Source organism: Chenopodium album, chromosome 20 (genome assembly GCF_948465745.1).
Source record: "Chenopodium album chromosome 20, dcCheAlbu1.1, whole genome shotgun sequence".
NCBI classification, from domain to species: Eukaryota; Viridiplantae; Streptophyta; class Magnoliopsida; order Caryophyllales; family Amaranthaceae; genus Chenopodium; species Chenopodium album.
Window position 1 is genome coordinate 17,683,999 of NC_137853.1, and position 27,919 is coordinate 17,711,917.

At 41.6% G+C, this 27,919-nt stretch overlaps 1 non-coding gene across 1 annotated transcript; it reads left to right on the forward strand.

Annotated features, from left to right (window-relative positions):
* Positions 1-10,441: 10,441 nt before the first annotated feature.
* LOC145599910 (small nucleolar RNA R71) lies at positions 10,442-10,547 on the forward strand. The gene has a single exon (XR_014104157.1). It is a non-coding gene; the product is annotated as a small nucleolar RNA R71 (small nucleolar RNA).
* The last annotated feature ends 17,372 nt before the right edge of the window (positions 10,548-27,919 follow it).

The window sequence follows — 27,919 nt, forward strand, 5'->3', positions numbered from 1 at the left end:
TTTAGATTATAATTAATTAATTAGGAATAGAAAGACCAGTTTCCCTGTGGATTCGACCCTACTTCCCTATCTACTTTAGTTAGAGGACTTAGGTATTACTTTTGATTAGGGGATACGACTTTACCCTGTCAAAGCCGCAAATCGGCGCAGCCCACCAATGATTAGGGCTTGATGACCTAATCAGGAGCACAACTCCCGAGGACCCTATAAATAGGGAGATTCCCCTCATTTGTAGGGCACGTTTTACCATTTATTACACACTAACTCTTTGATAGAGACATCTTGAGCTTGGAATCCGAGCAGATACCCACCTACTTTTCCGCACCTTTTTACACTCCTTTCAAGTTACTAGCTTGATTGTCGGAGGCGGAGCTCCTATCGCCCGGAGTCTTCGTTGATTTTGTAGGTACAGCTCACGCCGGACCAGTCTTTGTGACGTAACTCTCCCAAGGGACAAAAACACCCAAAACATTTGGCGCCGTCTATGGCGAGAGTACCTCAAAGATGGTTGAAGAGTCTGTACCCTTCCCTGATCCAACAAACCTACCCGGTTATCCAACCGGGTAACCAGGATAACCCTCAACCAGCTAATCAGCCGGGTAATTCTGTTATTCCTCAATTGTTCTCTCGGCCTCAGGCGGAGGTCTTTACTGAGGATGATGATGTGGAGACCTATGTAGCCAAGGATGGCTCCTTCATCTCCAAGTACAAGCGTTCCAAGATCAATTGGAACATAATTTTGACCAGGCGGGTCCAAGCAGGCGGCCCCCTGGGAGGCCAAAAGGGGAAACCCAGAAGGCCAAAATCCACGCCCCCGTCACCTGGGATGAGCTCATGAAATTCATCAACTCCTTCAAGGGTGAAATCAAGGCCATGATCAACAAAAACAAGGTAGGCTCTAGCAAGAGGCAGCCGGCTTGAAAGACTCCTCCATTTGAGAAAAAGAAGCCAGTCAAGGACAGGCGGCCAACTCCCCATCTTAAAGAAAAGGAGAAGGAGAAGGCAGCCGCAAGACTTGACTGGACAAAAATTCTTCTTCCTACTGGTCCTCAGAGGCAGCCCCGACAAGAACAAACGGAGGCCAGCAAAAAATCAGTCTCCGATGCACGGCACATCATTGAGCGGAGGAGACACCAGCAGCTGTCTGAGTCAGCCTCCACTTCGAGATTTCCAGACAGCTTCAAAGAAACTTCTGTAAGGCAATCGCTGTCCTTAAATGAGAGTCGGACAGGCGGCAAGACCGTCAACACTGAACCTCAACTAATTTTAGGGTCTGTCCCATATGCACCCCAAGCGCAGTATGGGAAATATGGCCTCCAATTCATGCAGCCACCTCCATTCGGAGGTCAGGAGGCATTCAACAGTGTCCAACCATTGGACTGGCAGCTCCGGCTGCTCAAACTTGGTGAACAACCTTCTGCGTTCGCCAAGAATATAACTGAGGCGGCCCAGCCGTCCAAGGTTAAGAATGTGTTGGTAGGTACTTATGATGGTACCTCCAACCCAGAAGACCACCTAATGGCATACATCAACCTCATGTGTTTACTAGGTTGGGACGATGCCACTTGGTGTTGATGTTTCCCGGCTACCTTGAAGGGCATTGCCTAGCAATGGTTTGGCAATCTTCCAGCCGGTTCAATTGCTTGCTTAAAGAACCTAGTCTTCTTGTTTGCCACCAATTTCTCAATGAACATCCCTGCTAAGAAAATGAGCCTTAATTTGAGCACCGTTAAGCAGGGTGAGAGAGAAGGGCTACGCTCATATGTCAGGCGGTTCAATCTAGTCAAAATCCAGATCCAGGGACTGCCTGACGAGGTAGCATTTACAGACTTTTTCAAAGGTCCGAGAGAGTTTAAACCGTACGTCCCCAAGTACGAGTTTAACAAGGACTGCAACTCCATCCTCATGGTGATAAAGGACCAGCTGATTATTGAGAAGCCGAATCCAATGAAGAGTTCCGTTCAATCACGGAACAAGAACAAATTCTACCAATTCCATGAGGAAGTTGGCCATGACACCAACGACTGTTTCAGCCTTCAACGGACGTTAGACCGTCTGGCTGACAAAGGGATGTTAAAATCCTACATTTCTAAGTCCCCAGCCGGGGCAAAGAAGAAAAATAAGGGTCAGTCGTCCAAGACTACCCACCAGCCTGCTAGTAGTTCCGACACCGATAAGGATCCGATCTACTCTATAGCAGGCGGATTTTCATGCGGTGGCCCTACCATCCGGGGCACCAAGAGCCATCTTCGAAAGATGGACAAGGATGATGATGAGCAGGCGTCTGCCAGTTCCACCTTCTCATACGTCCTCATAACTGAGAAGGACCGGGGCAGCGTCCGCCGTCCGCATGACGACCCGGTCATCATTAAATGTAAGGTGGCCAACCAACTGGTTGAGCGGATCCTTATTGACACCGGCAGCTCGTCAGACATTATCAGCCTCCGGTGCCTGCAGAAGCTGAAATACAATGTCAGCAGCATGCATCCGGTAACCCACCCCTTGGTTGGTTTTGGGGGTGGGATGGTATACCTAGCCGGAAGAATTGACTTACCCATCCGGTTGGGAGAAAAAGAAGAGGGGCGACATATGGTCGTCTGATTCTTGGTCATTGAGGAATTGACCACCTACAACATCATTCTGGGCCGGCCAACCCTCAACGAAGCCAAGGCGGTAATTATCCCTTCTCTCATGCTCATCAAGTATGAGAGGGATGACGGCACTGTTGGTTCCCTGAATGGGGATTAGACGACCTGAGAGTGCTACCTCTCAGCTGTCAAAGACACTGTTGCCCCAGACGGCCAAGGGCTCACCAATAGACCTTGATAATGCCAAGGATGCCAACCCAGCCCTACCAGCAGCCGGAAAAAAAAAAGAAAAGCTGCTTTGCTAGTGGAGGTGAAGAAAGAGAAGAAATAGCAATCACTGACCAGCGAACGGTCAGACGAGCTCCGTCCCCAACCGACTGGTGAAAACATTGATCTCGCTCTGGATGACAGCCGTCCAGAGCGTACTGTGAAGGTTGGGACGGTTGCTTATGCTACTCTGGGTGCAAGCTTGCACCTTCTGCTGAATAAATTCAAAGACATATTTGCCGTTGAAGTGGAAGAGATGCCAGGCGTTAGCCCGAATCTCGCTGTCCACAAACTCGCCGTGGATCCCAAAAAGAAGCCCATCCGGAAAAAGAAAATAAACCACGACGAGGAAAGAAGTCAGGCGGCAGCTGACGAAGTCAAAAAGTTGTTGGACGCCAGGTTCATCCGGCCTTATAATTTCCCCGACTGGGTGGCCAATGTGGTCCTTGTAAAGAAACCGAATGGTACCTGGCGCATGTATGTTGGTTACACAGACCTCAACAAGGCGTGTCCAAAGGACAGTTATCCGCTTCCGAAGATCGACAGTTAGGTCAACTCTACAATCGAACACGCGTTGATAAGTTTTATGGATGCCTCATCCGGCTTCTATCAGATTCCCCTGTGGAAGAAAGATCAAGTGAAGACGACCTTCGTCACTTATTTGGGGTTATTCTGTTATACTGTGTGATGGGAAGGAGAACGATAGGTCGTTGGGCTACCACCCCACCCAATCAAACAAAAATTGTAACTCAACTAACCCCTATAAAGTGTAGTGGTAAGTCAAGGTCGAACCCAAAGGAATGGAGGTCGAATGCACGATGCCTAAGTTAAGCTATTCCGAAATCTAGTAGGGGTTTATGGTAGAAACTAGAGCTAAGCTAGGCGATGCAAAAGGCTAGTACTAATTGAATGCTAAGGCACTAGGGGAATGGATCCACATGCATCAACAATGAAGTTCAATCAACTTGGGGAATTAACCAATCAAGTCAAGCAATGTGAGGGAAAACCGAAATTGCAACCAAGAGAGTACATCAAGCTATTCTCCTAGAGGTCTAATTAGCGTCAACTACACCAAACACTAGCTAGGAAACATCACAAGATATCTCAATCGAGTAAATGTAAGCCACAAATCAATGGTCCGTATCAATGTGAACTCACAATGCAATCTAGTGTGAATAACAAGGGTGATCAAGCCTAATCAAGCACACACATGCACAAAATCAATCAACCAATTTAATCACATTATCAACTCAATCAATTTCCCCCAAATTAATCTCAATTCATCATTAATACATGCTTCACCACTACCCTAGCAAATAAACTACTCACAATCCATGAAGAACATCAAAATCAAAGCTAAACTAATCATCATTCCCAAATTCATCAATTGAAATCAAATTGAAACCAATAACTTCAATCAAAATCAATCAAACCATCAATTAACCAAATCAAACAACAATACTAATGAAATCAAACATTAAATTGCATTAAAGAGTAAAGAATCCTTACAAACTTGATAGAAATCAAATCAAATGTAGCAATCTTCAATCATCAATCATCAAACCCACATTTTCTCTCTCTAAAAATGCTAAGAACTAGTGTTTTTCTCTCTCTAAAATCTAATCTAATCTAATTCTAACTAATGAAGATCTAATCTCTCCTCTAAAAATGGAAGGAAATAACTATATATACAAAGGGGAAGTTAGGATTGACGTCCAAAAATAGACCCACGCCGGTGCGGGCGCTCGGAGGAGAGAGAGAAGTGCGCACGGGACACACCTAGAAAGGTGCGCCCGCACACACCTCATGTGCGGCCGCACACTCCCCATGTGCGCCCGCACATAACTGACAGCCCCCCTTTCTTCTCTTCGTCCTAGCTCATGTGGTGCACACATCCTAGATGATGGTGATGGAGGACAAGGTAGGCAGAAACTTTCTTGAATTTCTTGAAGGATATAAGCCATGAGAAAGGCATATACAAGGCCTTGAAGCATGCTCCTTGGATCCCCCTTTGACTTGAAACTTCTTGCACAAGCTTTAGGCATGAAAATCAATGAAAGACCATGGAGAGGAAGCTCGGGATTTCTTGGACAATCAATCACAACCTACAAACAAAGGAGAAAAAAGCAAATAAAAGGGAAAAATAACAAGTAAACTAGAAAATGCACAAAATAGAGAAACTAACCATGAAAAGCATAAAATGAAGAAATTGAGAATAAAACTAAGGAAAACTAAAGAAAAGAGTAATAAAATGAAATGAAATGAAATTCATCCAAAAAGAGATCACATGAGTGCCATAAATGTCACTCATCAAATTCCCCCAAGCTAAACTTTTGCTCGTCCTCGAGCAAAACAAAGCAAGAAGGATCAAGGATGAAAAATTTATTGAAAATGAAAAAGAAAGACTCAAGATAAGAATATACACTAAGACTCACTGTCGTAGGAATCACGGTTGCTTTTAGCTACAACAAGCCCTTTAAACCCCAAAGTCACCTATGAGGACGAGTGAGGTCTCGTAAGGGTATCCTAAGAGTTTGACCCTTAACTCTCCACCAAACATCAATGAGGCAAACCATGGAAATAAAAGAAAAGAAAATGAAAATAAACCTTTGCGAAATGAACTCACATAAAGACTATAATGCAAATGAATGACAATCTTTCTCAAGTAGTTAAGGTATGCACTTTTCAAGATATCTAAGGTTGATTGAAACATAGGGTATGCTAGGCATAGGAACTAGTCATCACAATCCACGTTCATCCCAAACAATCTTACCGCGTTCTCCCCACTAGTCTCAAATCTCCCCTTAGTGAGTGTCCCAATGATTCCTCGAAGGAACCGGAAAAAGAATTATTTTTAGGCTACTCGACAATCTTGACTATGCATCCCTCTTTCCTTAGGCAATGACCCATGATGCCCTCCCCCGAATAGTGACTCAACTATCTAGGTCGAAAGGTCTTTCCCCAAGGTTGTAACGTAAGGCAATAAGGGTGAAGGTAGGCTAAAATTTAAAATTTGGTGGTTTTTCTAATAGTGAAGCAAAGATTGCACATTTCTTTACACCAAAACTAAGTTATCACCAAACAAAAACAACACCCCCAAGCTTACTTGAAGCTATACTCACAAAAATATATACAAAAAGCGTACACGCTTCTCCCCCAAGCTAAAATGAAGCATTGTCCTCAATGCTTAGAAGGAGAAAAGAATACATCAAAATATTTTTGAATTTTTTCACTTTTTCAATTTTTTGGTTTTTATTTTTATACGAATTTGCAATGTCCTTGCCTTTTACTTAATTCGGACGGCTTTTTCTATATGCAACTTATTAGTCCATGCCTTTTATGAAGTAGGACGGCTTTTTCACAAATATTTGCCATTATTCACAAAGAAAATTTTATCACAAACTTGCATTCATAAAAACCAAAACTCCAACTCATCCACCTCAAACTCCATCTCAAATGATCATTATGCTTCACAAAAACCAAGAAAAGTAGAAAATGAAACAAAAGATCAAATTACTAAAGATGTGGCTGGAAAAGAAGGGATAAGGCTCAAATGGTTGCAAGAAGGCAAATGTAAACCCAAAAATAAAGAAAATAACAAAATATAACAAAAATGAAAAATACCACCCCGAAAAATGTGCCTTTGTCCTTCCTAGATAGTTCGGTCTCGGGTTTGAGAATCATACATCAAGCTTTATTAGATAAGGTTTGCATAGTCAAGGATCCACGCCGCTCATACAAAGAGTGTTGAAGGCTAGAAAAACAAGTGACCTCACAAGGATGTGGCAAAAACTCACTAATGGTGTCAAATTGACTATAGGGAGCAACTACCAACATGCCACAAACAAGTAGAATCCGGCTTCATGATCCTCCTAGTTCAAACCAACTACCCTAGCATACACCTATCCTAGAGTCAACCGAACATAGTCTCAAACCGTGCATACCTTTACAACCTAGGAAGAAAATCATGCAAAAAACAAAGTCCAATGTACCAAGTCCAATTCAAAAGAAAAGTGAAAAATAAGGCCTCAAAATCATACCACAAAGAAAAATGAAAGAAAATAAAAGAAAGGGAAAATAAAAGAAAATAAAAGCAAAGTAATGGAACATAGAAAAGGAAAATAGGAGAAATAATATGAAATGGACTAGAAGGCAAGTTAAACACATAAGAATCCCAATCGACAAACAAGTGATCGATCGATATCATCGTCATCGATCCCAAACACATTACGTGTTAACAAGCATCCATCCTCGAACCATTCAACTTCCCCTAAACTAATCCTATTCTATGCAACCAAGAAAAATAAAGAGAAAAATAAGAAAGATGTCACCGGCTCCAAGCTTAGCAAAAATTAACGAAGCAAGTAAAAACCACCTCGTTGCATTCCATATCTAAAAGCTTCTTCAAGAAACCAAGTGAGAAAAAGAAATATAAAAGAAACTATAAACAAAGAAGATGGTTAGTAACTTCAAAATAAAGGAAAGAAAACAACAAATAAAAGAAAACTAAACTAGGCAAAAAGGGGATTTGAAGGATTTTTGATGGTGAATGAGGGTATGGAGCAGGGATGTGCACAAGTGAGGAGGGTTTGAGAGGGAGTACGTGAGGTAGGAGATGAGGTATGAGGGAATGAATGAAAGAAGAAGGAATAAGGAATAAAAGGGCACGGAGCAGGGATGTGCGGCCGCACAAGGCTGGTGTGCGCCCGCACACGCAGCATGTGCGCCCGCACTATGTGCGTGTGCGGCCGCACACTGCCTGGCTTCTCCCTTTCTTTGTTTTTTCTTTTCTTTGATACTTACTGCCTATTTGGGTGCGCACATGAATCATGATGGTGATGAGGAACACCATAGGCAGTAGCTAAAAACACTTTTAAAGAGCCCAAAGATAAAGATTCATGTGCTCACCACAAGAATTCACTAAGTATCAACTTTCTCCAACCTTGAAAACATGAATTTCCTATCTTACCTCTCGAAAATTCTTACCCCTTTTACCTCAAATTTCGATCGGAATCGAAAACATTCATGATAAGTGTCGCAAACACCTTCCATTCACCATGCATTCTCGAAGAAATCCAATCCCGCAAAATTCATCCTAAAAATCCAAACAAGTAGAAAAGTGAAAGAAAAGAAAATGTAATAAAAGAAACAAAAACAAGAAAACTCAACAATCAAAAAGGAGAGTTAGAATCTCCGGGTTGCCTCCCGGGAAGCGCTTGCTTAAGGTCCTAAGCTCGACCCTTCCTCCAAATCATGGAGGGTAAAAGAACACCACCTTCTTCAAGGTAGTAGAAAGAGCAAATTCCTCTTCAACTTCTAGCAACTTCTCGTTGTTGCTTGATGAGCTTTCATACAAAGACCTTTCAAATGCAAGCTTTTCTTTCCTCAACTTCTTTCTCTTTCTCTTAGAAGCTCGTGCTCTTTTCTTTGCCTTGTTTTTCTTTGTAAATGGTCCTTTACCATCTAAACTCATAGAAACATAACCTTCATCTTGAGGATGGAGTTCAAACCAATGAGGAATATCAACTTCCTCCTCGTCCATAAGCTTGGGAATCATCTCTTTATCTTCACTAACCTTCTTACAATCACAACTCAAAAGCACATCATCATAATTCTCAATAAAATCGTTATGTGAAGAATCAATAGTGCATACATCATCAATAGGGCGAGGGGAATTAACACACATAATTCCTTTTACAAGGGACAAAGACTCATGTGTTGGTTTCAAATCAAAACTTTCCTCATTCTTACCAATTCTCAAGGTAATACGACCTCTCTTAACATCTATCAAGGCTCCCAAGGTGGCTAAGAAAGGTCTTCCTAAGATGATAGGGATATGGTCATCTTCCGCAATCTCAAGCACAATGAAATCAACGGGAATGGTGAACTCTCCAATCTTGAGAGGAACATCCTCAACTCTCCCCTTAGGAAACTTAATAGACCGATCGGCCAATTGAAGGGTCATATTGGATGGTAGGAGTTCACCTAGCTTAAGTTTCTTAAAAACGGAATAAGGCATAATACTAACACTAGCACCAAGATCACAAAGAGCATTTTGGAACAATTTTCCTTTGATTTTGCAAGGTACGGAGAAATTTCCGGGATCCTTCAACTTTTGGGGTAGGTCATTTTGAATAAAGGCACTAAAGCACTCCCCTAGATTCACCGGTCCCACCAAATTGCAATCTCTCTTACCGCTCAAAATTTCCTTAAGAAACTTAGCATAGTTTGGCATTTGTTCTACAACATCAGTAAAGGGAAGAGTAAGATGAAGTTGCTTAAGCATGTCGATGAATTTCCCAAATTGCTCATCCAATTTATGCCTATTGTGCTTTTGGGGGTAAGGAAGTCTAGGTTTGTAAACCTCATCTTGCTTCCGCTCTTTCTCCTTAGGCTTATCATTGGAATCCTCACTCATCTTGCTAGGCTCTTCATTCTTATTCTCTTCACTCGAATCATTCTCCTTTTCACTCTCCTTACTCTTCCTAGGAGCACTCTCTTTAAGGACCTTACCACTCCTAGTGGTCATAGCACACATCGGTTCCCTAGAATCAACTTCTTGTGAGGGTAAAGGAGATGGACTAGCACAATCTTTCAAAGGGTTGGCTAGTTGAACAATTTGGTTCTCAAGCATCTTTCCATGAGTAAATAGGACCTCAAATATTTTATTACAAGACAATGTGAATTCATTCAACATCCTAGATTGATCCATCATGAAATTTTCTAGCCTATTCAATTGGGATTGTTGAGTAAAGAAATCATCACCTTGGCTTTGAGTCTTTGGAGTAATTTGGGGTGGGGTATCACTTTGAACATCATTTTGAAAATTTCCCCTACCTTGATTACTCCAATTACCCTTACCATGATTTTGGCCGGAATTTTGATTATGGTTACCATAACCTTGGTTATGATCCCCATATTCTTGGCCATAGCTTTGATCCTTACAACAAAAGTTGTTATGGTTACCACAAAATTCTTGGCTCACACGGTTACCATTACCACTCTTTTGGTTGTAATTATCATAGCTCCCATTATTGTGATAATTCCTATTCCCAACAATCTTTTGAGCATTAAATCTAGGTCCAAAATCATTATTATCATCACAATTCACATGCACATTCTCATATCCATCATATCTATCACAAGGAACATTGGAGCAATTAGAAGCATCATGATCATTCTTTCCACACATATCACAAACTAAGCATTCTCTAATTATGCAACAAGAAGCAAAAAGAGGGTTAGAGTAAGAAGATGTACCTCTCCCCTTAAATTGGGAGGGAAGACTAGAAGCTTGTGAAGGACTCTCGAGCTTGTTCGTGAGAGAATTCACCTCCTTTCCTAACTCCGAGACCATTGTGGACAATTCGTTGATGACATAAGATTAATCGGTTGAGCAACTTGTGCTTGTCGATTCCCTATCTACATCATGCCAATCCATGTAATTCCTTACCACATCATCTATAACATCCACAACCTCTTCTTCCGTCTTGTTCATAATCGGCCCTCCAGCTCCGGCATCTAGGCTCGATCTACCTTGAAAGCTCAAACCACTATAGAAGATTTGGATCACTTGGTATGTTGGAATTCCGTGATGAGGACATTCCCTTTGGTAGTCCTTGTACCTCTCCCATGCTTCATAGAGATTCTCTCTAGGCAATTGCTTAAAACTTTGGATTATGGCTCTAGCCTCCGCCGTCTTCTTTGGTGGGTAGAAACGGGACAAGAAAGCTTTTGTGACATCATCCCATGTCTTCAAGGAATTGGGCTTCACTTCTTTGTCTAGCCATTCCAAAGATCTTCCTATGAGAGAGAAAGGGAACAACTTAAGGCGTATAAACTCTTGAGAAACTCCATTGACATTGATAGTATTGCAATATTTTTCAAACTCCTTAAGATGGTTCAATGGGCTCTCATTCTTAGCCCCACTATATTGTCTCCTCTCAATTAGGGTGATCATTGCCGGCCGAATTTCAAAGTCAATTTCCGGTGTTGTAGGTGGAGTTATGCCGCTCTCATACCTATATGCACCGGGCACTCCTAGTTCCTTCAAGGCAACTCTTGGATGTTCTCCCATGACTTGGGATCTATGCATACAAAACTCAAAGAAAATATTAGTAGCACGGCTACAAGTGTAGCCTAAAGTGTAAAATCTTTTTGTATTTTGCAAATAAAGTGGAATAGACTCAACAACAATATGCACTCAAAGCACCATTCCCCGGCAACGGCGCCATTTTGATGGCAAGGAGAACGGCAGGTCGTTGGGCTACCACCCCACCCAATCAAACAAAATTTGTAACTCAACTAACCCCTATAAAGTGTAGTGGTAAGTCAAGGTCGAACCCAAAGGAATGGAGGTCGAATGCACGATGCCTAAGTTAAGCTATTCCGAAATCTAGTAGGGGTTTATGGTAGAAACTAGAGCTAAGCTAGGCGATGCAAAAGGCTAGTACTAATTGAATGCTAAGGCACTAGGGGAATGGATCCACATGCATCAACAATGAAGTTCAATCAACTTGGGGAATTAACCAATCAAGTCAAGCAATGTGAGGGAAAACCGAAATTGCAACCAAGAGAGTACATCAAGCTATTCTCCTAGAGGTCTAATTAGCGTCAACTACACCAAACACTAGCTAGGAAACATCACAAGATATCTCAATCGAGTAAATGTAAGCCACAAATCAATGGTCCGTATCAATGTGAACTCACAATGCAATCTAGTGTGAATAACAAGGGTGATCAAGCCTAATCAAGCACACACATGCACAAAATCAATCAACCAATTTAATCACATTATCAACTCAATCAATTTCCCCCAAATTAATCTCAATTCATCATTAATACATGCTTCACCACTACCCTAGCAAATAAACTACTCACAATCCATGAAGAACATCAAAATCAAAGCTAAACTAATCATCATTCCCAAATTCATCAATTGAAATCAAATTGAAACCAACAACTTCAATCAAAATCAATCAAACCATCAATTAACCAAATCAAACAACAATACTAATGAAATCAAACATTAAATTGCATTAAAGAGTAAAGAATCCTTACAAACTTGATAGAAATCAAATCAAATGTAGCAATCTTCAATCATCAATCATCAAACCCACATTTTCTCTCTCTAAAAATGCTAAGAACTAGTGTTTTTCTCTCTCTAAAATCTAATCTAATCTAATTCTAACTAATGAAGATCTAATCTCTCCTCTAAAAATGGAAGGAAATAACTATATATACAAAGGGGAAGTTAGGATTGACGTCCAAAAATAGACCCACGCCGGTGCGGGCGCTCGGAGGAGAGAGAGAAGTGCGCACGGGACACACCTAGAAAGGTGCGCCCGCACACACCTCATGTGCGGCCGCACACGACAAATGTGCGGCCGCACACTCCCCATGTGCGCCCGCACATAACTGGAAGCCTCCCTTTCTTCTCTTCGTCCTAGCTCATGTGGTGCACACATCCTAGATGATGGTGATGGAGGAAAAGGTAGGCAGAAACTTTCTTGAATTTCTTGAAGGATATAAGCCATGAGAAAGGCATATACAAGGCCTTGAAGCATGCTCCTTGGATCCCCCTTTGACTTGAAACTTCTTGCACAAGCTTTAGGCATGAAAATCAATGAAAAACCATGGAGAGGAAGCTCGGGATTTCTTGGACAATCAATCACAACCTACAAACAAAGGAGAAAAAGCAAATAAAAGGGAAAAATAACAAGTAAACTAGAAAATGCACAAAATAGAGAAAATAACCATGAAAAGCATAAAATGAAGAAATTGAGAATAAAACTAAGGAAAACTAAAGAAAAGAGTAATAAAATGAAATGAAATGAAATTCATCCAAAAAGAGATTACTTGAGTGCCATAAATGTCACTCATCACTGTGATGCCGTTTGGCTTGAAGAATGCGCCTTCTACTTTCCAACAGATGATTAATACTGTCTTCATTAATCAAATTGGGAGGAATGTGGAGGCGTACTTTGATGACATGATAGTCAAATCCAAGCTTCAGGCGGATCACCTTGCTGATCTCCGAGAAACATTCACCACCCTCAGGGGGCATAAGGTCTTGCTAAATCCTAAGAAATGCGTCTTTGGTGTTGAGTCTGGGAAGTTTCTCGGATTCGTGATTAATCAAAGGGGGATAGAGGCTAACCCCGAGAAGATACAGGTGGTGATTGACATGAAGTCACCCCGCACTGTCAAGGAAGTTCAGAGACTCACCGGTTGCCTAGCCGCCTTGGGGAGGTTTCTCAGCCGGTCAGGTGACAAATGCATTTACTTCTTCCAGGCAATCAGGAAGAAGACTAGGTTGTAATGGGGAGACGATGCTGAGACGGCCTTCCAGAAATTAAAAGAACACTTGCACTCTCTACCTAGGCTGGTTAGCCCTTTGCCTAGGGAAACGCTGTACATATACCTAGCCATCTTAGATCACGCTCTCAGTGCCGTTCTCCTTGCTGAGCGAGACGGTATCCAGCTCCCGGTTTACTTTATTAGCCATGTACTCAAAAACGCTGAACTCCGGTACCCCATGGTTGAAAATTTGGCCTTGCTTTGTATATGGCATTCAAAAAATTGAAGCCTTATTTTCTGGCACATCTGGTGGTGATTTACACTGACCAGCCACTCAAGCGGCCAATGTCCACTTTGGAGTCATCCGGCAGAATGTTGAAAAGGGCTATTGAAATGCAAAGTCTTGAAATCACTTACGAACCAAGAAAGGCAGTGAAAGGTCAGGTGTTTGCCGACTTCATTGTTAAAATGACCCGTCCGGTGGCTCCGGATAATCTTGATCAGGTTTGGAAAGTGTATGTAGACGGGAGCTCTACAAAGAATGGTTGTGGTGCAGGCGTATTCTATGAGTCTCCTGAGGGAGACAAATATGAGTATGCACTACGGTTCAAGTTCCAGGCCTCAAACTGTAATCCCCCGTATTTTTTAAATATATTATTAATGAAATTATATTTTATTCATAATATTTATTTGTATTTTTTCGGATTTAAATTCAAAAGTTTCAAATTATTTTTGGGTTTGATGAACGATTTTATTACAAAGAACTTTTTATGAACCTTTCTTCAATAATTTATGTCCAACAAACAAACCAAACCCACTTTACTTTCTTAATTGACCCATTAATTTTATGAGGCCCAATCTTAAAACTAACCCTACACCACACTCTCTCCTATAAATACCCCATACATCCCCAAAATTTTCCCACACAAAAGGTTAGTCTTATTTTCTTTCTCTTTTTTTTTATTAATTTGTGTAATTATAATTATTGATTATGGGTTTTGATTTTATTGTATGAAATTAATTTAATTAGAATCAAATTGTATTTTGATGATTAAACTTTATAATTTCAGATTTTATAAATGTTATAATTTTCAGATTTTGTAAATTTAATAACCTAGGGTTTTTAATTATTGAAAATCATGATTTTAGGGTTTTTATGAACAATTGATTTAGGGCTTTTATAGTAATGATGTTTTGGAATTTTGGTGATTATACTACTAATTAGTTTAACTTAATTCCAGATTATTTTGAACACGTAAATTCGTGTTTTAATGTTTAGATTTCGGTTCGTTAATATTAATCCCGTTTTAATCCCGATCAGGTTCTGAACTCATCTGATTTTGACAAAAAAAGTAGTGTTTTCCATGTGGAAACAATGTTTTATGAAGGATTCACTACCTTTGGTAGTGAGTACCACCCTCTCGTGGTCAAATTCTGCCCCTAAATATGATTTTCGGGCAGTTTTTCATTTTTAACGAAGTTTTTTTATGCTTAAATTTTTATCCTTGAGTTTGATTAATAAAATTAATTATGTTTAAAGTTAATTAAGCATATAAATATGTTTTTTTTTTTTATTTTAATAAGTTTTCATCATATTATATTGTTGGAAATTACTTGGGTTAGTAATATTAATTGTTGGTTGTTTTTTAGGAAGTGATTATTCCCTAGGAGAATTTTAAGTGATTAAAAGTGGCTCAAAGGATTGTTTGTACGAGGTACGTACATGTCTACATTGTTATAAGTAGTATCATGTTTAGGTACCAAAAAGGAAAGAACTTAGTTTCATGATTAGGGAACACTTGGATCGAAATTGTTTGGTTACACATTGATTTAATTCATGTGCTTATGTTTATGAAACATGTTTTGGTGAATTGATTATGTTTGTATGGAATTATGGATGCAAACATGTTGAATTATATTGGATAAAATGTTTGTATGGAATGTTGATACAAGTCATAATTTTATTGGATTGGTTTGTTATCCACATTTGGATTATTAAAGGATTGGAATTGAATGGTTTAAGTGGAATGAATTTATTAATTATTCCACAAGGTTATTATTATTTATTTATTACTCAATCATAACTTGTTAGTATGTTGAGTAAAGGTGGATTAAGCCGAAATGGCTAGGTGAGTTGACTATGTTCAACAATTTTGGATAATTTGGAAGTTTAATGGAATTAAAGGTCAATTTGTGATGTGATCACCATTGTCCTAAATAAGATTAAAAATGAATTGATGTATGATTGTTATGTATGATCTTCTTGATGAGTCAGCTATTAATTAAAATTGTAATCACGTAAAGTGAAACATGGATGGACAATAAAACTCTGGAAAGCGTGCACTTCTAGAGTATTGACAATTATGGGTTGGGGTACACGGTGGTAGCCCGTGGCTTTTCGAGGCTTGTTTGATCAACATGTCCTCTTCTCTTTTGGTATTTACATTTTATTTTATAATGAAAGTTAGATGGGATCCTAGACTAACTTTGTGAGAATGGAGTCGCGCCCATTCTTGCATCGCGCTAAACTTTTATTTCAAATGGTCATTTGGGACCAAAATGATTTGGTGGATTGGACAACCTGGTCTATTGCTTACTCCAAACTAAATTAATTAAATTAAATATAAAGAGTCAAGTGTTTGGAATTGGTTAGTAAGTATGTTGAGTCAATTGAATTGTTTAAGTGTGGAGTCTTGATTAACGAATTCGAACTGTATGTTTATTTACTTTAATTAGTTGAGCATGCTAGATTTGGTACGTTGTAGCTTGTATGTACTCAGCTTTGCTGATTGCGTGCTTTTGTGTGTGTTTTCTTTTGGTCATGGCCTTCGCCTTTCAATGACCCTGTGATGATCCAATTATTACACTTGTATTATTGGGGAGCAGTATTGCACAGGTTAGCTTGATAATGTGAAGTTCGGGAATTTGACATACGCATTGTCAAGGGATTGGTGTGATTGAGAGTGTTCAATTCTTGTGTTGAACTTATTCATGCATTGCTATTTCGTTTATGTTTTGGATTTTGATTATTGGTTTAGTTTTAGATAAGGGCCTTTAAGGTTCCAATTTGTAAGCTTTGACTTATTGATTTTCTAAACTATGTTATTTTAAATACTTAAGTTTGATTTTCCGCTGCAATACTTTGATAAAGCCTTAACGTTTTAACACGTGGCGGTAACATGTCAATGGTTCTCCACTATTTTATTTAAAGTAAGTGGTTTGGAAAGGGAGAATTATTGGGGTGTTACACAAACAATGAGGCGGAATATGAAGTTCTACTAGCCGGGATCCGCATGTGTAAGGCGGCAGGGGTAACCAAAATTGACGCCTACTCTGATTCACAGTTGGTCGTTAGCCAGTATGAGGGAAATTACGAAGCAACTCATCCGGCTATGATCAAATATCAGGCGGTCAAAGAGGAGGCTGGGTCACTTGAAGAGTTTCATTTGAGTCAAGTGCCCAGGTCGGACAACAACCAGGCGGACGCATTGTCCAAATTGGCATCTTCCGCCTACTGTGATACGCCTCGGTCAGTCTTTTGGGAAGTTCTTGAAAATAGAAGCATCTATGAAGAGCCTATTGGAATTCTAGACCGAAGCTTTACCTAGATGGATAGCATCCGGGCTTACCTTGCAGACGACACACTTTCTGATTCGCCACAGGAGGCAGCCGTCATGAAGAAGCAAGCTGCAAGCTTCGAGTTGAGAAACGGAGAACTCTTCAAGGCGGGGTTTTTCAAGCCTATATTGAAGTGTGTTACCCCAGAAAAGGGGAAGAAAGTTGTCGAAGATTTGCATGCGGGATACTGCGCCTCTCACATAGGCGGCAGGTCCCTAGCCGTCAGAGCCAGATGACACTACTTTTGGCCCACTCTCAAGGCAGACACTAAAGAGCTAGTCAAGAGGTGTGACAAGTGCCAAAAATTTGGCAAACTTATTCATCGACCGGCTACTGATCTGACGGCCATCCACAGCCCAATCCCGTTTGCAAAATGGGGCATGGACATCCTAGGCCCTTACACGGCCACTAAACATGGGCACGGGCCGTGCCCGTGCCGCCGCGGGCCGTGCCCGTGCCGCCGCGGGCCGTGCCGGGGTGGGGGCCATGCCGGCTCCGCGGCGTGCCGTGCCGTGCCGTGCCTTAAATTGGCACACCCCAGCCCACGGCACGGCACGACCCACGTGCCTAGCAGGCCGTGCCGTGCCGGGCCGCGGGCCAAACCGTGCCACCCTTCTTCTTCTTCTTTTTTTTTTTTTTAAAAAAAAAATAAATGATAAAAAAAACGAATTAAAAACAACAATGCATATAATAAAAAAAAAAATACGAGTGCGATAATCCGAAAACACAAAAAATTGAAGAATAACTTATTTTATTATATGACGGTAGCCGGTACGAATGTACGATAATTCAATAATACAAAATTACAAAATAAGTAATGATAATTATAAATCGTACAATAGTGTATGAATATTGAATAACTTCATTTATTATACGGAATACGAAGTTCGATAATACAAAAAGAATACAATAGTGTATAATGTAAATATGTAATCATGTAATTATTATTGGTCGTCTTCGTCTTCGCCTTCGTCTTCATCTTCGTTTTCGTCTCCTAGAGGTTCAAGTTCATCCGCCAATTGAGTGGATTGAGAAGTATGAGAACTAAAAGAAGTCGATGTTCCTTCATCGTCGTCGTTTTGTGCATAAGTACGATCTTGAGAACGAGTTTCGGCATCCAACCAATCCTTGAAGCAAACACACATTTCAAGTGTTTCGGGTTTTAGTCTTGTTCTTCTATCGTCTAGAACTCTTCCCGACGCACTAAAAGCTCTTTCGGAAGCAACGGAGGAGACTTGGATAGCAAAAATATCACGAGCCATTGCCGACAAAATTGGATGTTTCACGGCTTGTGATTTCCACCAATCGAGGATGCCGAGGCCAAACTTCTCTTCATCGTCCATGCCTTTCATGAAGTCGTAACTTAAGTACATTTGCAACTCCGAAACATCGCTTTGTGTTCTCCTAGATGATGATGATTCTGTACCTGAATACTTAGACATCAAGTTAGCAGCTTGTGCAAATAAACCTTTGGCCCGTTTACTTACATTTTTGGATGTTTGAGAAGGGGCAAATCGAGACACGGTTCCATATTTACTTTCATAAACTCTATATAAATTAAAAAACTCATCCGTCACCTTATTCTTAAAAGTTTCAACATCATCTTTAAAATTCATGTTACTATAATAAATATCAATTAATAAAAAGGTGCCATCATATTTTTGTCTAGGATCTAAAATAGAAGCAAAAATATAAATCATAGGAATATCGGTGTAATATTTACGCCATTTATCCTCCATGGATGGAATATATCCACGATAAACATGTTGTGATCGGTGTTCCGCAAAAAGTTGTGCAAGTAAACATGCATTGCTAAGAAAAGAATGAGCACAAGGATTATATACAGAAGAAAAACAATGTGTCATACCATATAGTAATTGTAAAAACTGCATATATTTTTCACAATTAGCCCAATCATCTTCTAGTAAAGCATTTTGTGGAAATTTCATATTATAAAAAAGTGTTAAATGAACCTTGTACTCGATTGCCCGACTCAACATTTCATAGGTGGAGTTCCACCTAGTTGGACAATCCGGTGCTATTTTTATGGTTTTTATCCGTTGTTGCCTGCAAAAACCTTTCCATTCTTGATATCTCATGTTAGAGCTATTAATAGACATAATAGCATTCCTTATTTTGTGATAAAATGGACCAATTGCTTCTGTTCCATCCTTCACACACAAGTTAAGAACATGACAAATGCATCTAACATGAAGTGCATCTCCATCTAATATAACATCGTTCAATTGGGATTTGACCAAATTCGCACTATATGTCATAGAAGTTGCATTATCGAAAGTCATAGACATGATTTTATCCCTAAGACTATATGCATCAATGGCTTCCATTAAATGATGTGAAATGTTAAGACCGGTATGAGGGTATTCAAGCATTTTGAAATGAATGATGCGTTTTTGTAACATCCACTCATTATCTAACCAATGACAAGTAACACATAAATAGTGAAGTCCGTACCCACCATCCCATGCATCGGCGGTTAAAGAAACTCTACTAGGAAGATTAGCTAATTCATTTACTAATTTCAATTTGTACTCTAGATAAGTCTTCATGGCAGCAGATCGAACGGTTTTTCGGGAGATTTTTTTGTGTTTTGGTTGTAGTGCTCGGTTAATATAGTTGTTGAAGGCATCATTTTCTGCGAAAAGAAAAGGTTGTTCTGCATGTACAATCATTCTCCCAAGTTCATCCCTATCTCTCTCGTAATTGTAAATGAAACCTTGTGGATGGAATTGAGAAATTTTAGGTTGGGTTGGATCACTAGATGGTCCACCACATTTTTTTGTATGTCTAGTAAGGTGTCCCGTCCCTCCCTTGGTATCGGCCGAGAAAATTTTACCACAAGTCCGACACTTGCATTTTTTTCCATCTTTACTTAATTGATAATGTGCCCAACATTCACTCTTTCTTTTGGTTTGAGCAAAATCCTCTTCGGTACACCACTCTAATATGTTAGGATTTTGGGTGGATGGTTCACTCGACCCGGAGGCTTGTGTTTGGCTACCTTGGGAAGGAGGAGGAAAAGGAAATTCATATTGTTGAAATTGGGTTTGTTGAAATTGGGTCCAAGGAGCCATATCATCCATTTGTTCTTGCCCTCCCGTGTTTTGGGGATGAAAGAAAGGGGTGGAAGTGTTTGGAAAGGGCATGTTAGGAGAGGGAAAGGGCATGTTAGGGGGGGCATAGACATTGAAGTGTTTGGGTTTGGTGATTCCCTACGTTTTGACTTGGCTTTTCTAGAGGAGGAGGAAACGTTCGGGTTTGATGCCATGATTAATTAATAATAATAACACAACTAACAATAACAAAGTAACAATTAACAACAATAATAATAACAATAACAATAAGAATTAATTAGTAAGTACTTTTTATATAAATTAAATTTTTAAAAATAATTATAATAATAGTAGATTACTTGGATCAATGAGATCCCAGGTAGGAGAGGTTAGGAGCGACGTTGTCCAGAGCCCAAATCCTGCCTTAGACAGATTTAAACAATCCAAATAACCCACAATTAAAATAGAAAGTAGTTTTTATATAATTAAGTAGTTCCAAGAATACAATAATAATAATAATAATAATAATAATAATAATAATAATAATAATAATAATAATAATAACAATAATAATAACAATAACAATAACAATAACAATAACAATAACAATAACAATAACAAATTAAAATAAAGTTGAGTTAAATCTTACAATGACGCTTCAATGCTTTCCCAAATTTATAATTTCTCGAACTTATAATTTCCCGAATTTTTAATTTCCCGAATGTAAATATAACAATTTTTTTTTTTTTTTTTGGTAGTAGACTAATAAAAGTAATAATAGTAAAAATGTAAAATTTATAAGAGAGTAGGAATTTTTTTTTCTTTTCACAAAAGAGAGCAAGATTGTATGATTTGTAGGAATTTGAGAATTGAGAATTTAAGAGTAAGAATATTAGAGAATAAGAGAGAATAGATGATTTGATGAATTGTGATATTTTTGGAGGAAAATATGAGGTATATATAGGGAATTTGGGTGGGAAAAGGGGGGAAAAACTAGCCGTTTTAGAGCTGTTGGAAAACGGCCATAAACGGCTAGTTTTCCAACGGTAAGGCACGGGCCGTACCGTGCCGTGCCGGGCCGTGCCACGTGCCGTGCCGGAGGGTCGTGCCAGCGTGCCGACCCACGTGCCGGCCACCGTGCCCGTGCCGTGCCCGTGCCAGATTCCGGATTTTTGTTCACGGCCCACGGCCCACAGGTGGGCCGCCGTGCCGTGCCGCCACCCGTGCCCGTGCCGCCACCCGTGCCCGTGCCGGGCCGTGCCGAAGTCGTGTCGCCCGCGTGCCGGCACGGCCCGTGCCCATGTTTAACGGCCGCACCAGGCGGAAAACGCTATATATTAGTGGCCGTGGATTATTTCACCAAGTGGGTGGAGGCCGAGGCGGTCAAGAACATCAAGACAACATATGTCATCTCTTTCATTTGGAAGAACATCATCACCCCGGTTTGGGGTACCTATGTCTATGGTGTTTGATAATGGCCCTCAGTTTGAGACACCTCAGCTCAAAACTTGGTTGGGGGATCAAGGGATCTCACACTGCTTTGCATTAGTCGGTCGACCCCAAGCTAACGGCCAAGTTAAAGCCTTCAACAAACTTATCTCAGACGGCACTAAGAGGAAAATTGAAAGAGCTGGTGGCTTATGGGAAGAAGAGTTAATCCATGTCTTATGGGTCATCCGAACAACAGCAAAATGGGCAACCGGTGAAACCCCATTTCTCATGGTTTAGGGTGCTGAGCCGTCTTGCCCATTGAACATTACGAGCCGACTCTCAGAGTCATGCTTTATGATGAAGAGGAAAACTGGGAAGCCATGCGTCTGGCATTGGACTCACTCCCAGAACGCATGGGCAATGCAACCTTGCGTCATGAGATTTACCGTCTCAGAATGGCAAGAGCCTACAACAAGAAAGTACACAAGCGTCCCTTGAAAGTTGACGACTTTGCGTTACGGAAAATGGAGGCAACCGGTAAGGCCAATGAGCTTTGAAAGCTAAATCCACATTTGGGAAGGCCCCTACCGGATCTGTGAAGCAGTAAGAGATGGCACCTACTGCCTGGAAACTCCAGACGGCAGGCGCCTGCCTAAAACTTGGAATGTAGACAATCTGAAAAAGTACTACTTTTGAGATTTGTAATTTTTGTAAACAAGAAGTCTATTAATGAGAAATTGCTTTTAGTTTTCAATTATGTTTGTCTTTTTAAGTTTTATACCATCTGAGCAATGCTCAGACGGGTCATTTGCTAAACCGTCTAAGTTTGAAACTTGGAAGCAAATTCAACGTCCAAGTGACGTGAGGCCAATGGCCAGATAACTAAACTAGGCACAAAACCGCTTAGTGGCTATACAGCCGGTCTCAACCTAGACCAGAGGCTAACAGCCGGATGGCTACTTTTTCACAAATTCGCCTGTCCCAACATGGACAAAGGCATCCGGCGACACCCCTCTGGATGCGATCGTTCGCAGAGAGAAGCCAACTTGCTTGCTCTACGTACCTATGCAGACGGCCACGATTGAATGACCAAATTGGTCAACCTATAGTCGTCTAACCAGAACAGTCCAAGGAACGACCAAGTTTTTGAAATACCGGATGTCCTGAGACATCAGTCGGTGACCGACCGAAGTTATTACTTAGATTTTTCATTCCAAAATTGCACAGATTCTTCCGGTTGGGGCAAAAGAGTTGTGTAATAGCTACACAACCTTCCCAGGCGGTCAAATTCCGTCTGGTAAGATGGCTGGAACGCCTGTTTATGAACGGCTGTGCACTTGGTTTGGGGCAATCACTACTGTGATTGATTGACTTACAAACACATCATGCTCTTTAAAGCATTGAACGTTTCCAAGTCAATCAATCAACTTAATTTGAAACCAACCACACAGCCGTCCAGGGGCAAGGACAGCCGGATTGAAAATCGCCGCATGCTTTTGATAAGTTAGGATATATGCAAAATTGAAATACAAAATTCAAATTCAAACGCAAACGCAATATGATTAAAACCGACTCAGTCGGTGCATTCAAAAAAATCCACCCAACCAAACGGCTGTGGTGGAGCAATGTTATCCGGACCTCGTCCGAGAAAATTGAAAGTAAAGTAAATTGTTGTTAAACCCGGCTCCTCAGCCGGTAAAGACAAGAAATACTTGGCACGTAGGCCGGAAAGAAAGTTGGTTGGCATACTGGCGCAGAAAAAGCAAAAAAATAAAAAAGAAATGGCATACTGCCGCTGAAATCATTGCTGGGCCACAGGCGGCTTCTCCTGGTCGTTCTTCTTTTCTTCCTCACCTTCTGAGGGAATCTCGTGTGCTTAACCAGGGCCAGGAAGATCAGGCTCCGGCAGCTCAGTGCTAGCCCAAATTGCAAAGGACTCCGGCACCGGCTGGCCCTTCTCCTTCAAGTATACCACTTCCTCGGCATACTTGTGAGCCAGTGCCCAAACGCCATAATACGTGTCTGGGTACAAGGCATTCCAGGTAATCCTCATTCGGGCATCATTGTCAACATCGCTCTCGGCAACCAGGCGGTTTTGCTCCGCCTCTAGAGTCGCCACAAAGTTCGCCTGAGCTTGGGCAGCCTCATCTTCCAGAAGCTGGACCTTAGCCTTTAGATCGGTGTTCTCTTAAGAAACACCCTGAAGTTTTCTAAGGGTTGCCTAGGCCTTCTTGAGCGCCGCCTCCGCATCGCTTGCCTGCTGCTTCGCTGCCTTCAGATCCGCCTCTAGCTGCTCAGCCTTCGCCGCCTGTGTCATGGTGGTGGCTTTAGTTTCAAGATCATTTATGATAGAGGAGTATAGAGCAACGTTGTTAGCGTCTCTGGCTGACTTGTTGGCTCTCTTTACCTCTTCCCGCTTGCGGGTGTAAGGACGCTTGAGGCCGTCTACCCGCAACAGAGCCTGCAAACACAAGTCATGTTAGTAATGCAGGCGGAAAAAACACTTAGAAAAGTTGTTTGCTCATGTATCTCACCTTAGCCAGAAGGCACAGGATCAGTTCAAGGTTTAACGTCTCTATCCCAAGGATAGCGTCTTTGTCCTTCTTGCGGACGGCATCAAGCATGGCCTTGGCGTGCCTTTGGACATATGGCCAGCGAGGAGATTGATCAGCACAAGGATCAATATTTGATGAGTGCGAAATTAAGGCTGCACCAATCTGTTGCCGGCCGTCTGAGGATGAAGTCTGTTGGGAGTGGGATTTCACTCACAAAGGCCACCCTAGCTCAGGCGAGGATTCAAATGGGTTACCCTTACCTTTAGAGGCGGTTAGGCGAAAGCCGCTAACAGGGCGTAGAGACCCCCCGGCTGCTGAGAAGGGGTTGGCGAGGTCAAGACCTAGGCTCCCGCCTATGATTTGATTCCTCCCCCCAATCCGCATCTGAGTCCTCCCGGCTGAGGCTCCAGGAGTCATTGTGGAGCTAAATTTCTTGGTTTTGCCGGGGGTGGAGGCGGAGTCCTCCCTTGCTCGTTTGAGATTTTTCTCAAACGTCTTCCCAATCTCTCCTCCCTGTGAAAAGAATTCAAGTTAAATTGGCATCCGGAAAGAAATTGTGAAGCCAGCTAAAGAAAGAGTCAGGTGTGCTTACCTTGGCCCTGATTTAGGTCGTCTGCTTCTCAGCCAGCTCCTTGCTGATGGTGGTTGAGGATCGCCTGGGTGTCTTCTCTCCGGGCAACATAGTCAAAGCTTCTTCTGCGAAAAGTAAAGAGCAGATTAGTATATGCACAACGGTTTCGACACAAAAGCAATACAGACGGGTATGGTGCTCAGGCGCATACGTCTAGTAAACATGTTCCCAAGCCCGCATGCGGACAAGAAAAATTCATCCCTGAACCAGGCGCTCTTGGGGATCCAGTTTTTGGGGACCTTTATTACTTCCCCAGTTGAGATGGTAGCGTCAGTAAGTCTAAAAAAGTCGGACTCAATTATTTTTTCAGTATCCTCCTCAGGGATCCGGGGAAGGGCGCATTTTCTTCCCAACAGCTCGGGCTTTTTATTATACCGGTGGAGTTCAGCATTCTCCCGCCAGGTGGGGGCAGACAGCAAATAGAAGCGGTGCTTATAGCCGTCGAACTTGGATACCTTATCCAAGGTCTTCATGTATTGGGGAAGGGTGGTCAAAGTATACCACGCCCTTCAGCCGCCTGGGTTGCGACTTAGATAGTGCATATGGGCAAAGGCCTCCCAGCCGAGATGCAACCCTTGGAATTCGCAGGCGGCAACATACCCCAAGATGTTCGCCCAAGAGTTGGGGGTAAGTTGCCACACTCTGAGGCCGTAGCCTTTCAAAATTGCCTTCACCGCCCCGTGAAGGGGAAAGCGAAGACCAGCTCGAAACGCCGCCTCATAACAGCCAAAGTAGGCGTTGGCGTTCCGCTCTTCATCTTTCTAGGAGACAGTGCCGTCTTCAGGCGGCACCCGGATGCTGAACCTGTTGCCCAACGGGTGCATGAGTTTAAACTTCTCCAAGTTGTCTTCCATGTTTTTTATGTCCTTGACAAAGACGTGGATTTGGAAGGGGTCGTCCTTCTCGCTCCATTTCTTCCTCTCTTCCACCTCGCTGTCCTCAAGCGGCGACATGGGTTCGTCACTGCTCTCAGAGCTAGAGGCGGAGCTGTCGCTCCCGGACACCTCGTCATCTTGCAAGAAGGGTACAGAGACGGCTTCCTCGCCGCCTTGGTCGCATTCCTCCAGAAAGGAATCTGAAGGGGTTGTAGGGGCACACGGAGGGGACCTTTCTTGAGCCGTCTGGTTTTCCCTACCAGACGTTTCTCCCTCAAGCGTTTTACCGCCTGAGCCCTCACTCCTATAATTGATGAGTGACATTTATGGCACTCATTTGATCTCTTTTAGGATGATTTTCATTCCATTTTATAGCTCTTTTCCTTAGTTTTTCTTAGTTTTGTTCTTTATTTCGTTAGTTTGTGCTTTCCGTAGTTCATTTCCTTATTTTGTGCATTTCTTTGTTTATTTGTTCTTTTTTCCCTTTTATTTGTTTGTTTTCATTTGTTTTTAGGTTATGATCGTGTTTCCAAGGATTCCCATGCCTTCCTCTCATATTTCTCATCAATTTGGATGCCTCATGTTCGTCTTTTGGAGCTTCAAGTTTAAAGGAGCGCAAGGTGCAAGTCAAGAGATCGGTACATGCGGTGGGGGCATCATCTTTGCCATGAACCCACCAAAATATCCATTTCAAGACTGCCTACTTTAGTGTTCATCATCACCATCAAGACGAGCGCACGAGGATGAGCTAGGACGAAGAAAGAGAGAAAGTGCCCACGAGGGAGGTGCGGCCGCACACGAGGGTGGTGCGGGCGCACCCCCCTAGGTGCCCTGTTCCGTACCCTTTTTCGTGCGCCCGGTCTTCTCCCTTGTGCGGCCGCACCTTCGTGGGTCTCTTTTTGGACGATCTAACCAACTCTTCTTTTGTATCTTTCCTATATATAGTCTTTCCTTCTATTTTTAGAGAGAGAATTATTAGGAAGAATTAGAATAGAATTAGAGTTAGTTTTTGATCAAATTAGAGAGGTTTTTAGAGAGAGAAACTCTAGGTTTTAGAGAGAGAATTTCATGGTGGATTGTTGATGATTGAAGCTTTCTTTAATTCCTTTGATCTTTGATCAAGATTGTAAAATTTCCTTTTCTTTAATTCAATCTTTAGTTTAATATTTAGTTTGATTTCAATTGTTTTGGTAATGTTCAAGTTTGATTGAAGTTTGATTGATTTGTGATTTGATTATAGTTTGTTCAATTTGATCATGATGAATTTGTTGTTTAGCTTTGTTTTGATCTTGATTTCTATGGATTATGAGTAGTTAGATTGATAGGGTAATGGTGAAGCATGTATGAGTAATGGATTGATGCTAATTGGGGAAAATTGACGGAGTTGATGATGTGATTAAATTTGGTTGATGATCATGTGCATGTGTGTGATTAATTAAAGAGTAGCTAACTTTGATTGTTGCACTAGATTGCATTGTAAGTTCACATTGATACGGACCATTTGTGGCTTGCATTTACACGACTAAGGTGTCTTGTGATGTTTCCTAGCTAGAGTTTATCGTAGTTGACGCTAATTAGACCTCTAGGAGAATAGCTTGATATGCTCTATTGGTTGCATGATTGATCTTCCCTCACATTGCTTGACTTAGCCAATTTAACCTCCCAATTAGTTGATTCCAATATGACTACATGTGGATCCTAGCCCTAGTGCTTACTACATTTGATTTCTTCTCGTTTATTTGCCGTGTTTGTCTTAGTATAGATTTCACACCCTATCTCTAGACTTCGGGATAGCTTGACTATAGACAATAGACTTTGACTCATCACCATTCCTTTGGGTTCGACCCTCGACTTACCATTATACCTATATAGGGGTGTGTTGAGTGTTTATAAATATTGTTTGACCTTGGGTAGGGGTTAGCCCCAACGACCTAGCTTCGACCCTTGTCAATAATCCGGATCTGGGGCCGTCTGCATTGTCCGAGCCATTGTGTCCTGCACAGACACATAAATGGTCGGAATCCAAGCATAAGGGTGGTCCCAACACCGCGAGACGGCACTCCCAGTCCTAGACTCAGCCATACCTGGAGACCGGCTGGACTCTAACCTAGGTTGTGCCATGTATGTTGGTGATGCATCCATTTATTCCAAGAAATATGTACAGGCGGTGAAAAAATGAAAAGAGTTGAGAGAGACTGAGACGGTACCTTGAGATTTGATATCTGAAGGTAGAAGGAACCAGCTGTGTAAGGCGAGAATGAGCTTGAGGCTTGCGCTTAACTCAGACGGAAGATTAATTCTCTCTTTAAGTTTTCTCTCTCAAAAATTTTTGTAAACGTACAAAATAATGAGGGGTAAACGGCTATATATAGAGGGTAAATCCGGCGGCATCCCCGTAATTTACTCAGAAGGTGAACAGTTAAATTTTGGCGGTAAAATTACCACCAATCGGAGAGTAACACGTATCACAGATGCCACGTGGCGTGCCACGTCACATCTGTGAGGGGCAAATGTTAGGGTAATTGTACCCCGCCATGTGGTCCAATCAGAGGATGACAAGTGTCAGCCTTGGGTTGGCTCG